Source organism: Pecten maximus, chromosome 13 (genome assembly GCF_902652985.1).
Source record: "Pecten maximus chromosome 13, xPecMax1.1, whole genome shotgun sequence".
Classification (NCBI taxonomy): Eukaryota; Metazoa; Mollusca; class Bivalvia; order Pectinida; family Pectinidae; genus Pecten; species Pecten maximus.
The window spans coordinates 8784133-8800139 of NC_047027.1; positions in this window are offsets into that span (position 1 = coordinate 8784133).

The following is a 16007-nucleotide window of genomic DNA, read 5'->3' on the forward strand; positions in this document are numbered from 1 at the left end:
TGATGGTGAAAATGGCATATCGTGCAATTTAGATTCAATGCTGGAAAATGGTTGAGTCCATAAATCTGAATAGCGAAATTCTTTCAATTCAACCTCTAACGAGTTCCCAAAATGGCGCCACCGTCGAAATAAGCAACATCTTAGTCTCGCTTTCCTCGACTATCGTTGAAGGCGAGACAAAAACTGGATTATTTCCATTTTAGCAACACAAATGCAATTAATACCTGAATAGTTGGACTATTCATTGATTCGTACCATTTACATGGTGGCTGATTACGGTCATCTTATGGTGGCGCTTTGGCTTGTTGGCGCCTGCTTTGGTGCGTTCTCGCGACTACACGAGATTTAGTCGCAATGTCGCGTATTTCAAACCTTGCCAACATGCTTTGGTTTGGTTTGGATTATTTTGTTTAACGTCCTATTAACAGCTAAGGTCATTTAAGGACGGCCTCCCGTGCGTGCGACATGCATGCGTGTGGTGAGTGCGTATGTGTGTTTTGGGAGGCTGCGGTATGTTCGTGTTAAGTCTCCTTGTGATAGGCCGGAACTTTTGCCGATTTATAGCGCTACCTCACTGAAGCATTCTGCCGAAGACACCCAACACCACACCCCACCCGGTCACATAGAAAAGTATAATTTCGTACCGGTTACCTGTTACCCCCTGGTGTCGCCTTCGCCTTGCTGGATCCCGATAATCGGTCGCCCTTGTTCCCGACAAGGCCTCCACCACTTCCTGAATAAATTGTAATCGCGAAAGCATAGGTCGGTCTGATGTGTTTTCCCTGTACATAATGTACGCATTCATCATGATGCGATAAAAAATGTGAAGAAACACTTTCTTCCATACTTTCTTATTGCGCCTCTGTCCGCCATATGCACTGATGAGACCATCGTCCATATCCACTGCCCCCATGTTGCGGTTATAGGCAGTGATCACCTTCGGTCGGCCCCCGGGGACGTCCTGAGCAGGCAACAGGGTGGATAACACCCTCACAGACTTCGAGTCGTCTACGCCTCGGCTAGCCATGCAGAGGAACTGGCCTCGCCTCATGTAAATTGCCGAGCCAGGCTGCGGGTTAGCATCACGAATGGTGTGTGGCATGGCGGCCTATTTCTACGTAGTGTACCTAAATCAAATCAGAGCAAATTATGAATTATTCTCATCAGAAAAGTAGTTTTCTGTAACTTCTCACTTCAATAATAATCCGTTAAAAATGTATCAGTATCAATTCCCAAATATATAGCATGATAATACAAACCTGTTAGATAGGTATTGTGTTGCAACAGCCTGTGTCATAGGACTATGGAGGAAAACAAATTGTCGCAAAATATATGGTATCCTTGGTCAAGGAGGGATGCCTCTTGTAACAATGATACGACGACGTTGGTACCCTGGAGCTGGCCCTGTGGTACAGGATCGAACTCCCGGCCCCGGTAGACAGACATTTGTCTTATTGTTCTGTTTTCAGTTGATTGGTTTGGTTTCCCAGCAACAGTGGTAATCAACTGGACGGTGGACCTCAGAAACCTATTGTATTCGTCATCAACCCCTGGACCACTCGTCATATCTGACCTCCTGACCAGGGTCATCTCTGGGAGTTTCCCGTCTTTACAACATTGATGCTTCGATGTTGATCGATTGAATAACAGCTTGCATCTCTGGCACTTCCAAGCTTCCGGAGTGCTGTTCAAGCATGCGTCGCTTGGCCAGGTATTTTGCACGAAAGCGATAGGTGTTATCGCACAGGCTACAGGAAAGCATACACTCCTGCAATGAAATAGTAAAGGGAACTAAGTGATGATGAAATAATCTTTTTACTTGATGTATAAGTTCCTAAAGAGTTGTGTTTTTCCCAACATATAACTTCAGATGATCATGGTGTACAACCTTTGGTTTGGACTTAGCACTGCGCTGGATAGGATAAATGTTGTCGTTTAAACGCTCGAGTACTACAAATGGACCGCTTCACTTTTTCTGGAATTTATTTCTTCGTCCTTTCCTTTGGGAATCATCAAGCCAAACCTGAGCACCGCGATCATATCTGTGCAATTCTGCATGTGCATCATAAGCTCTTTTCATCCTATCACTTGACAATTTTATTTTATCGCGTGCAAATTTGTGAATGGTTTCTAATTGTTTGGCCAAGTTGTAAGCATAATCACTCTGAAACCCGTGATTTTCTTTAACAGGTTCTACACGTCCGAGGACCAAATCTACCGGAAGGGAAACTTTACGGCCTAACATCATCTCGCAGGGGGGAGACACCGGTACTGTCATGTTCAGCTGATAGGTAAGCTAGCATCAACAGGTAAACGTGTTGGTCCCAATCTTTTTGGTTATTTGATACAAAAGCGGATAACATATTCGCGATTGTTCTATTTGCTCTTTCAATCATCCCGTCTGATTGGGGTCGATAAGGTGTTGTCCTTGTCTTTTCTATTCCTAGAATCTTACACATCTCTTGTATAACGGTTGATTCAAAATTCTTGACCCTGGTCTGAATGTAACTGCATAATCACTCTGAAACCCGTGATTTTCTTTAACAGGTTCTACACGTCCGAGGACCAAATCTACCGGAAGGGAAACTTTACGGCCTAACATCATCTCGCAGGGGGGAGACACCGGTACTGTCATGTTCAGCTGATAGGTAAGCTAGCATCAACAGGTAAACGTGTTGGTCCCAATCTTTTTGGTTATTTGATACAAAAGCGGATAACATATTCGCGATTGTTCTATTTGCTCTTTCAATCATCCCGTCTGATTGGGGTCGATAAGGTGTTGTCCTTGTCTTTTCTATTCCTAGAATCTTACACATCTCTTGTATAACGGTTGATTCAAAATTCTTGACCCTGGTCTGAATGTAACTGCATAAGAACACCGAAAAGGGAGACAACTCTCTCTATAATTTTCTCTGCAATACTGTGAGCTTTTTGATCCCTAATTGGTACAGCATCTACCCACTTTGTAAAGTAATCACCCATCACCAACAAATAGCTATTGCCCTTACTGCTAACTGGTAGTGGTCCCATGATAGCTACTGCTAGTCTTTCCATGGGGCCCCCAACAAGATATTGTTTTAAAAGGGAACTATGTTTCCTTCTAACTGTCTTCCTCTGTGCACACTGATCACAAATTCTGCACCAGTGCTTTACATCCTCCCTCAGATGGTACCAGAAATATCTTGATTTCACTTGCCCTGCAGGTAGGGCGTAAGAATTGTACCTGCTGCCCCCATTGCATGGTCGTAAGAGGCGACTAAATTTGGGATCTTATCTTTTCTCTTCTTTCTGAACAACTTTCTTCTTCCTAATGTCTCCCTTGACAATGCCTCACTTTTGGCCTTTAGTTGAGCGTTCGCCCCTGTGAGGAAGGCTTTGGGTTCTGTCCCCTAGCCGAGACATACCAGAGTCTTTAAAATGGCAGTTGCTACTCCTGCTTAGCGCTCAGCATATTGGGAGTGGGACGACTGGTTCGCCCGTTGTCAGTATAATGTGACCGGGTGGGGTGTGCTCCTGGGTGTCTTCGGCAGTATGCTTCAGTGAGGTAGCACTATAAATCGGCAAAAGCTCCGGCCTATCACAAGGAGACATAACACGAACATACCGCAGCCTCCCAAAACACACATACGCACACACCACACGCATACATGTCGCAAGCACGGGAGGCCGTCCTTGATGTCCACCAGTAATTGAATCATGCAATTCTTTCAAAACAAAGTCAACCAAACAGCTAGGTATTACCTTGTGATATTCTATGATACTGCCAAAATTATATTTCCATTGTCTAGTCAACACCCCATCTACTAGTTGTAAAGATTCGAATCTTGACCAGTAGTATTTGACAGCCTCACTCAAATGGCTTATTTCAGGCCATGGAGGTTTTTCTCCTTTACATATCCATTGCAGAATATGCCTCAGGTCAGGATCTCTTTCCTGTAACTCTTTTAGTTTCTTTGGTGTAATGCCATTAGTTTCATTTGTCTGGGTCTCTACACATGGTTTTGTAGGAGTCTGTAATTTGCTGGACCTAGTAATAACATCTACCTCTATGGAACAGTTATAACGTCCCTTCTGCTTTACCACAGAACCTACAGTCATCCTCCCCATGGCATTGACGTCTAGATAGAGCATCAGCATTACGATGACTGCGACCTGCCCTGTGTTCAACCTAAAAGTCATATGAGGACAGCAGTTCAAACCACCTGGCTATTTGGCCTTCAGGGTTTTTGAAGTTCAACAGCCACCTGAGTGCACCATGGTCAGTCCTGACCTTAAAGTGTCGTCCATACAGGTAATGGTGGAAATGTTTGACAGAGCTCACTAATGCGAGCAATTCTCTCCTAGTCACACAATACTTTCTTTCTGTCTTGCAAAAGGCTTAACTGTAATAGCAGAGGACCTTCTCTTTTCCTTCATGCTCTTGAGACAGTACAGCACCTAACTAGCATCTGTGTCCAAAATAAATGCACCTTCAAGTGTAGGATAAGCTAGTATGGGAGCACTTACTAGGGCTCGCTTCAGTTTGTCAAATGCAACTGCACACCCCTCACTCCAGGTAAATGTCTGATCATGTTCAGTCAATTTGTGAAGAGGTCTAGCTATATCTGCAAAGTTCCTTACAAATCTTCTATGATAGGAGCAAAGTCCTAAAAAGCTACGAATATCCTTGACATTCTTTGGAACAGGCCAGTTTTGAACTGCAGCAATTTTACTCTGGTCTGTAGATACACCTTCGTCACTAACTACATGGCCAAGAAAGGACACTTGTTTTTGTAAAAGATAACATTTCTTTGGACTTAACTTTAGGTTTGCTTCTCTCAGCCTCTCAAATACAAGTCTAAGATTTTCTATGTGTTTATCAAAGGTCTTTGAGAAAACAATTATATCATCTAAATACACTAAGCATATTTTGAAGGACAGCTTCATCAACACCTTCTCCATCAACGCTCAAAGGTACCAGGTGCATTACATAATCCAAATGGCATGGATATGCACTGCCATAATCCACTGCCAGGTATTGAGAATGCTGTCTTTGGTATGTCGTCTTCTGCAACCCTAACTTGCCAATACCCCGATTTTAGGTCAAGGGTGGAAAACCATTTTGAACCTGCAAGAGCATCTAGTGTATCGCCAATTCGAGGCAAAGGGTGGGAATCTTTGATAGTCACGTCATTAAGTCTCCTATAGTCAATGCAAAATATAATTGACTGATCTTTCTTTTTCACTAACACTACAGGCGAGGACCAAGGGCTATCAGAAGGTTCTATGATACCTTTATCTGCCATATCCTTTATCTCTTGTTCTGCCTCTTGAACCTTAGAAAGGGGTATCCTTCTAGTATGTTGTCGAATAGGGCGTGTTGTACCTGTATCTATCTTGTGTTGTACTAAATTAGTCATCCCCATGTCGTCTGTTGATTTTGAGAAAACATCCTGATTATCAATCAGCAGATCTTTTAGTAAATCTCTCTCCCCTGGGGATAAATTGTGACTAGATCTTATAAACATACCATTTAGATGTTCTGGTATTTCCTGCTCTTTAGGTGTTTGGTCAGTTCCTATTTGATTAACAATATGTTCCTCAATAGTACAGTCAACTAAGGCTAATGTTGAAAATAAAATGAAATAGTTTTTATTCATTATTTTCGAAAGCGATATGCCCATATCAAAAATAGTTTTTATTTATTATTTTCGAAAGCGATATGCCCATATCAAAATTCAAGAAAATGCCATCGCAGGGCTTCCATAGAAAGATTCAGTAGAACTTTCCCTCTGGATTTCAGTGACGTCACGTTCTACAACAACAATATGGAGGTCGTCTGCATCAGTGCTCCTCACTCGACAACACTTGTTTTGTGCATCTGAATTGCATTCTATGCATTGAAGGTAGAGTAAATGCAATCTAATTAAAATCTAGATGGTCATTCTCACTACGTTAGATTGGAGTAAATGAAGTTATAAATTAATTGCTTTTGTTTGATCTAGTTACATTGTATGTTATGTTTAAAGTTTGACGGCATCGAATTGCACACAATCGAAGATGGAAACTATGCCAACTAATTTATGAATATTTATAAGCAGGTTGTAAACATTGACAACACGTGTAATTTACACACTTGATTTCACTGTTTTTCGCCATTTAAATAGACATATGATTATACACAGACTTAATAATACTTACCTCCATTGATTTTTATGGCAATTTTTGGCAATCAGCGCTGTTTTATGAGGAGGGGATAAAAAAGCGATTGGAAGAGGCGGTGTCTGTAAACCGGAAATAAGCCGATTTGTTGATGCGCAAGATTACCGTCTGCGCAAGATTACCGGACACAACTGTACCGTTATATTAATTATATGTCAAAATAGTTTTACATGTAACGTTAACGGTTAACGTTACTTTCATGTTTAGGTTATCCATAACTTTAAGAGTCTGCTTCAGTTTAGTTTTTCTTTACAAACTCAAAACACTAATTACAGACGTATAGAACTAAATTGTCCATGGGCATTACTTACACTGTGTACATCATGAAGTCAAAGAATTGGGCGTGTGCTTGTTTGTATTGCATACTTATGGCACATGTAATTCCATTATAACACAACAGTATTGGGTGGTAAAGTATCTTCCCTATTTGTATGTCTGGTGATTTCCTTCATCAAGGTATGGGGGGGGGGGGGGGGGGGGGGGGAAGCAGATTGAAGTACGAAATCGGTCTTGAATTTAATGGGGGCATGTTGACCAGCCTCGGTATTTCTGTAAACCGTCTGAGATTACCCTCTTCGGGAGGGAATACGCGCACCCATGGAGCAGCCATGATTGTAATCCTCTCCCAAACTATGACGTCATTATTTACGTCATAATTGACGTCATAATATATGCTTAACCCATAACTAAATTAAAACATAAAATCATAATTACAATTCGAAAATATCTCAAGAATGTTGTACAGAAAGAACGCAAACTAGAAACACAAAACTAAAATGTATACATTACAATTTATATATCGGCCCAAATCGGCCCGCTGGCACTCAAAACTACAGATGATCGGCCCGATCGGCCCGTTGGCACTCAAAACTACAAACGATCGGCCACAATCGGCCCGCTGGCACTCAAAACTACAGATGATCGGACCGATCGGCCCGTTGGCACTCAAAATTACAGACGATCGGCCCGATCGGCCCGCTGGCACTCAAGGCATCGGAAGATCGGCCCAAATCGGCCCGTTGGCACTTAAAAGGTTAACAACGTTCTCTTAGCGCTTTCTCTCCATCTTGGGAGTTCTTCAGAGAGGTTTGTTTATTTTGAACTCATTATGACGTCATATATTATGACGTCATTAACATAACAACAAGCAACAATGACGGCACAACAAAACTGGTTCAGTCAGAAAACATAATTTATAAAGATAACTATATTCATTAATTAATTATTTTAAGAACATTAAACCGAAATAGTACTGTTCAAGCTAGGCTTGAGAAGTCTGGTGAATTCAGATATTCTTTTGGCTCACGCTTGATTGGATCTGCATCATTCATTTGATAAATAGGGAAAATTTTAAACTCTCCATTAGAACATTCGTGAACATGTTTACTAACAGGTAAAAATCTTAAATGATCGGAAGTGAAATTAAATTAAAATAAAACTGTTTCAATTTTAAAGTTAAAAAGAATATGCATTGTAGATCTAGCAACGTAATTTTTGTTTTAATTTGTAGCAAATGCTCTTATTTTTATCTGGGTCAAACTGGTACGGAACTGCGAACAAGAATGACGGTACATAGACAACAAATTCGGACCGATCATTTGAGCATTTTTAGCATTCGAATGGCTTATTATCATTGCTTTTTGTCAGAAAAAAGCGTCCTAACAACTACATGTGTTTAAAATTGTGTCATCAGTAGCCAAGAATAATTCATATGGCTTTATTGAAAAAAATGACGATAGTTATATGCATGGTGATTGAATAAAAGTATCAGTACGATCAAATCACTGACAAAAACATATTCAAATAGAAATATTCAAACTTACCGTTTGTTTGTTGTTTCTCTGAGAATGCTGGCTTTTAATCGTGTGGAACTATTCGCGCAAATCAATGAAAACAATACGTGACTTTTGTCTCGCAACTACGGGGCGACACTGATTAATTATTTGTAAATATATCTGTAATTCACGACTTTGAATATCTTATAAAAATACCTTTCAGTTTAAATACAAGGCCTTTGTTACTGGTCAGTACAATATCAGACAGCTGACAATCAACAGGTGGATCAAGTTTTCAAGTTTCTCCAGTAATCTATTCCGGATCAAAATATATATAATTGTTGTTGAAATCGATTCACAACAAGAAAATGTAACGGTGAACTCCCATCTTTACCTTACTTAGGACAAATGCCAGAAAACACGTGATGGACAATAGATAACATGGAATGAAAACATCTTGTGTATGTGATTTTTACATGTGACATTTTGGCGTCGTGGACAGGATTCCATCAACAAGAGGCATTTGATGAGATGGGACATTGTGGATTACGGTTATCATTGCTTACGTATACGGATATCATTGATTTTGGATATCTTGAATAACGGATATCATGGATTCCGGTAGGATGTACCAGGTGGACACTGGATACTGGTGATTGATTGGACAGTTCCAATGACGAAAAGAACATTTTGAATTTTTAATTACGTTTAAAATTAGTGTTATGTATCATCATTGGTAAGTTAGTCTTTTCTATTAACTATTATCACTTGCATGAATTTATATTTTTTTTCACCTGTAATTACCTGTATGTTATTGTTGTTGTGTATGATATGTTTCTATGACTGAATCCAACCTTAGGAAGTTTTTGACCAGGCCTTTCAATAAACCTGATTTGGACCGGATACAGCACAGTGTGGCAATAGTGTTGAGTGACAGCAAAGCGTCCTATATTAAAGATCATTTAGAGGACCAAAACATAAACATTTTGTGGTGGTACAAAGGAGGAGCTAGGACATCAAGCCAATTTGAATATCTCAAACAGCTGTTACCAGCTGTTTTGAACAAATACAATCGCGTTACTCTCTACGTTTGGTTGGCAACATGTGACCTTAGTAAGAAAATTCCATCAAAGAGGTTGATAGAATTAAATCACGACACATCAGAGGATGCGTTAAGCGACATTCGAGCTGAATATTTAAAATTTGTGGAATATTGTGAAAAACTGCCTAGGGTAACACTTGTTTTTTTGGAGCTGCCTCATTATTCTATTTCGCAATGGAATCATATTAAATGTCAAACAAGTATAGAGGAATACAAAGAACAAGATCAGGAGTTATTGGTCAGAGTTGCTTCTGTAAATACTCATATTCGAACCTTAAACTCATCTACAGGCATTCACTCACCGAAATTTGCATCGGATGTGCTGCACAATACGAAGAGCAAAGTAAAACAACATTATTATTCGCTCAATCGGAAATTGTTGAAGGATGGAGTACACCTAGTACCACTTCTAGCACATGTTTGGATGCGACGGTTACTTATTCGCATGTACATTGATTGTTTCCGTTAACATTATACATTATCCATTCGGGGTCGGGGTATTGTATTGGTTGTTATGTGGGATGTTTCTCGCTACTTCCTGTGCATTACTTCTTGAACTCGTGTGGTACGTATATCATCTGGACGGAATATCATTGTGAACGAACTGCAACAAAATGGCAGAGCTGAAAGAATTAAAGGCGGAATTGGATAGATTAAGACAAGAAGTCCAACGAATAGACAGTGAGACTGCGCGCGCTGACAGATTGGAGAAAGAATTGTTGAGAACCAAACAGGAATTTGAATCATATACTAGCTCTCCGAAAACTGTCTACATTAACAAAACAGAAAATTGGATAAATTCTCAGGGAGACCTGTAAAAGAGACAGATCCAACAGCAGAAGAGTGGATAGAGGATGCGATACACCATTTAAAAACCATCGCCGGAAGTGACGCTCAAGTAGAGTTTTTATATGCGCACTTACAGGGACAAAAAGGGAAGAAAGTCATCATCAACGACAGATAAACGGCAATTTACCGAGAAATGGAACGACAAGACAGAGAACGCATTTCAAACTCTGAAACAACGGTTAACCGAAGCACCGATACTTGGTTATCCGGATTTCACGAAGGAGTTTATTTTCGAAACGGATGCTAGCTATGACGGATTGGGAGCTGTGCTATCACAGGAACAAGGACAACAAAAGGTTGTCATTGCGTACGCTTCACGGAGTTTAAGACCGTCAGAGAGGAATATGGACAACTACAGCTCAATGAAATTGGAGTTACTAGCAATAATATGGGCAGTCACGGACAAATTTAGAGATTATCTATTAGGCCGATCATTTACCGTATTTACTGACAACAATCCTCTCAGCTATTTGAAAACAGCTAAGTTAGGAGCAACAGAAATGCACTGGGCAGCACAACTTGCTCAGTTTGATTTCGTCATCAAGTATCGATCTGGCAAATCGAATGCCAACGCTGATTCACTCAGTAGAAATCCCAAGTTATCAGAAGAAATTAGAGTTCTTTTGCAAAATTTAACAAAAACCAACCCGTGTGTCAGAGGAACTACATACAGTTGAGGTAATGAATACATCTGTTACTGTAACAACAAACGAACAGCTCGCTACAACATTAACGTTTCCTGAGTATTCCAGAACGGAACTTCATTCACGACAGTTGAATGATGAAAACATTGCAATTGTTTGGAAGTGGTGGGAAACGGGACACAAACCCACAGAACGGCAATTACGTCAGGAACCAAATGTTGCTCGTAAGATACTACGGAGGTGGGATAGATTAATTGAGGAAGATGGAATTTTGTGGTACAAAATCATGGACCCAGAAATTGGCAATAATTTTCTTTTCGTAACTCCTAAACCAATGAAGTCTCAAATTTTGGAATCGTTGCACAATCTATCTGGACATCAAGGAATGGAACGCACTATGTCGTTAGTTAAGAAACGATGTTATTGGCCTGGATTGGGAAATGACGTTCAAAAGTGGATTAAACAGTTTGAACGATGTATGGTCGCAAAAATGCCCGTACCGACAGTCCAACCCCCAATGGCGCATCGCTTGGCTTTTCAACCAATGGAAGTTGTTGCTATAGACTTTACGCAGCTAGAGAAAGCGTCGGATGGCAGAGAGAACGTGCTAGTTATTACGGACGTTTTCACAAAATTTACATCGGCAATTCCAACTAAAGATCAGAAGGCAACGACAGTGGCGAAGATTCTTGTGAAAGACTGGTTTTTGAAATTTGGCATACCAAACAGAATTCATAGTGACATGGGTAGAAATTTCGAAAGTAATGTTGTCAAGGAACTATGTAACATTTACAATGTCAGGAAATCTCGGACAACCCCATACAATCCAGAAGAGAACGCGCAATGTGAACGCTTTAACAGAACAATGCATAATTTGTTAAAGACGTTATCACCAGAAAAGAAGCGGAAGTGGCCGGAATATCTTCCAGAGTTGGTCTACAATTACAATGTAACCCCTCATGCATCAACAGGGATATCACCATTTTACTTGTTGTACGGACGGGTACGGGATCCGAAATTACCAATTGACCATGTATTCAGGCGACCTCAAGATATTCTCACTTGGACTGTGGACGAGTGGCTGGAATAACATCACCGTCGTATGTTAGAGTCCAGAAAACTAGCAGAAGCATCATTGAAAAGGAAAGCTGTGGAGAGATCGGACTATATGAACAGGTCTACTAAAGAACATTCTATAGCTATCGGATCTCGAGTTTTTCTTCGAAACCATCCAGCAGGACGAAACAAGATACAGGATGCGTGGAAATCGACACCGTACAAGGTGGTGGGTAAACTACAAGATAAAGTTTATCAGATACAGCTTGTGGACGGTGCAGGACCAGTAAAATCTGTGACACGCAGGGAAATTCTGGACATTAAACAGCCTGTTGACGGTGATAGTTCTGATGACGGAAATGCTGAGGATAGCATTAAAACAGCTGGGGGAGGTGACATAGATTCGTTAGGAAAGAATCAACAGGAAACAAGTGGCATGACGTCACCGAATGACGTCAATGAACAGTCAGACACGAGCGAAACTGAGGACTCTGATGATAGCGTCTGGAACGTGTATAATGAGCCCCTCCCACAGAGACACGCTTCTGACAAAGCAGGGAAGGGGAGTCAGGAAAAACGTTCAAGTGTTGACAGTGTAGTAAGAGACAGAGATGAAACGTCACGCAAACATGTAGAACCTAGAGATTTCCAATGTAGGAATCACGCGAGAAGAGTTGCGTCAGCGGCATAGTGACGTCATAACAGACACTGAATCTAAGACTAGGGTGGAAGCGGAGAGCCAAGCGTCAGGAAGGAGGATATCAGATCGCCGGACGAAAGGAAAGCATTCTAATCCTCATCGTCTTCCTAAAACGGCAGTAAAGTCTACAGCGTCCATGAACGACAATGAGATGTCGGCGTTTGTTAGGCCTGGTCTTCCTCCTAATTTTCAGGATTTCAGTCACGCTATTGCTATGTTAGGCACATCTCTGAGTAGTTCGTTAGGTCGAACATTGCAAGAAGGTTTTAATGATTTTTCATCTTTTGATAAGTGATATGTGATAGATTGTCCATATGGACATGAAGGCTTCTGATGTTTTTTAGTATACAAACAAAATAGTTTTTTATCAAGACATACTTTTTGCATATTAATGTATTGAACACATCATTGGTTAATACCGGTTGAAATGTGTGTAGTAAATTCATTTTTCGCAGCTTAATTAGCTCGGTTATGTTTTTGAAACAATAATACTTTAATGCCGGTTAAATTTTGAAAAGGGAATTAAGAATTAAGAAGCAGAAATATTTTGTTGTAATTGTTAAGATGATAGGTTGCTGTTGCTGTGGCATCAACCTTAAGCAGGGAAGAATGTAACAAGGTGAATTGTACATACTTTGTATTTACTATATATGTTATTGGTTTCCTAATGCTTAGTATAGTAGTCGTGGATCACATGATAATCACGTGATCTCGAATATTTTGTATACGCTATATTAGTGTCATTTTTACTAGTTAGTTTTATTAACATTTCTAATGTAATTCAGATCATCATTGATATGTACTAAAATTAAGGAAAATGTAAAACATTAATTTCCGGAACCTTCCGATCTATTTTTGACCAATCGGTTTGGAGCGGTCAGTTTAAATACAAGGCCTTTGTTACTGGTCAGTACAATATCAGACAGCTGACAATCAACAGGTGGATCAAGTTTTCAAGTTTCTCCAGTAATCTATTCCGGATCAAAATATATATAATTGTTGTTGAAATCAATTCACAACCAGAAAATGTAACGGTGAACTCCCATCTTTACCTTACTTAGGACAAATGCCAGAAAACACGTGATGGACAATAGATAACATGGAATGAAAACATCTTGTGTATGTGATTTTTACATGTGACATAAGCATAGTACTCATTTTAAACAAAAAAAAAATAAAATTTTACCGTTTATTTTTCCTTCTATGGGTTATGACTTACCCCTACTCCCTTAAAATAAAAAATACGACAAAAGTCCATTTTTCAATATTTCCGCCATCCGCGTTTGGCATTTGACGTACAAATACCCGCCTAACCCTTTCCTCATTTCCCCTTGTTTGAAGTCAGTGGTATTGGCCCTAGCCTGCAATGTTGACATGATTTTAGATTGTCAATCAATACTTGGAACTCTATAATCCGGCGACCTTCGCGCCAACTGGTACTGCTCACGTTGTTTTTCTGTAACTTTTCGACGGAAAGGGGGCAATTTTGGCTACTACATGAATCACCTAGACAAATATGTCCACTTTCATAATTATGGTCCACGATTACATCGTTCTTTTTCTTTCTGCTGCGTTTTGGTTTGGCTGATGCAAAGCGACCGCGTCCGTCTCGACGATACGCCATCTTCGATTTACTTCGCCCGTTGTCAGTATAATGTGACCGGGTGGGGTGTGCTGCTGGGTGTCTTCGGCAGTATGCTCCAGTGAGGTAGCACTATAAATCGGCAAAAGTTCCGGCCTATCACAAGGAGACTTTAACACGAACATACCGCAGCCTCCCAAAACACACATACGCACTCACCACACGCATGCATGTCGCACGCACGGGAGGCCGTCCTTAAATGACCTTAGCTGTTAATAGGACGTTAAACAAAATAAACCAAACCAAACCAATCCACAAAGAACGACAACTCAAACGGGGATTCCCCCAAATCCGAACAGAGACGGAAATATCCGATCAGTTACGATTTCGTTACACATGAAAGACCTTAAAAGCGTGATGACGTCACGTCGACCAATTGACTATGACGTCATCAATACACAAAGATGTAACACCATAATTCACCACATCCTCGGAGCCACGGAAAGTTATTAGATATATAAAAAGTTATTTGTAAAACAATGTCCACGAAAACGTATAAATTACGATAGTGTACTTCGAGTTGTGATTACTAGATACTAGAGAAATAAAATGAAATATATGATGTACACAAACAATAGCAAATTATTTTTACATTGTCCATTTCTTTATCTTTTCAATCGCTGCGAGTTTTGCTCGTCTCTGGATCCTTCGGTTTGACGCACAGTGATTATCCTGGATGTTGATCTCCAACGTGTATAATTTGATGATAGGACGATTCGTTCTTCCGGACGTACTATCTACTGATGCTGATCTGACATATCCATCCTTGCCTCTTATCAGTTCTTTGACAATTGCTAGTTTCCACTTATTTCTTGCAGAATTGTCATGAATTTGGACAACGTCTCCCTCTTTAATATTTGCGTAGTGTGTCCGGACTTTTTGTGAAATTCCCGTAATGAGGTGACATACTCTTGTCTCCATCTATGCCAGAAGTGTTCGAGAAGTTGTTGCTTCCTTGCAAATCGTTTTAAAAGCTTTGGTTTGGTTTGGTTTATTTTGTTTAACGTCCTATTAACAGCTAGGTCATTTAAGGACGGCCTCCCGTGCGTGCGGTATGCATGTTTGTGGTGAGTGCGTATGTGTGTTTTGGGAGGCTGTGGTATGTTCGTGTTAAGTCTCCTTGTGATAGGCCGGAACTTTTGCCGATTTATAGTACTACCTCACTGAAGCATACTGCCGAAGACATCCAGCAGCACACCCCACCCGGTCACATTATACTGACAACGGGCGAACCAGTCGTCCCACTCCGTGTATGCTGAGCGCTAAGCAGGAGCAGCAACTACCATTTTTAAAGACTTTGGTATGTCTCGGCCAGGGGACAGAACCCAAAGCCTTCCTCACAGGGGCGAACGCTCAACTAAAGGCAGGGCTAGAACTTTATTTTATAAACCACTAGTCAGTCGGGCTAGCCTTTCAAAATTTTACTAGTCCAAATGTAAATTTCACTAGCCCAGTCGGGCTAGTAAAATTGAAAGTTGCTAGCCCGAAAATATTGGAAATAAAACAATGAATATCTATGTGAAATTGTGACATATTTAATTATTATCATGTTTTTCATGATATTGTACATGTACCTCATGTGTAACTGATCAGCAGTAAATTATACTTAACTAATCTCTTGTAATAATAATCAGGATATAAATTGTAATATAAATAACATCATAACTTAAATTAATAACATACATAAATGAGTATTGGACTTTGGAGTATTAGGAGTAGTACTTGTACTATTATGTTTAAATGATTTATTTTCTCTCTCCATTTGGCACAATGAAATCCAAGTTAGTCTGAATCACTCTCAGGTTCACTGTCTAATGTAGGCAAGGAGGGTTCAGATGTTGGGGCACTTGAGGTTGAAGGAGTCTGACATTTCTTTCCGTCACTCAGACTTTCCTTCTGGGAAGTCACACCTCTCTTCCTTTGAGAAGAACTGAGCCAGTTTGCTATGGCTGCATCCGGCTCAAAACTGTCTACATATGCATCCACCATGCTGCATCACATCAATGTTGTCAGTGATCTTTGTGTCATTGTTGTCTTC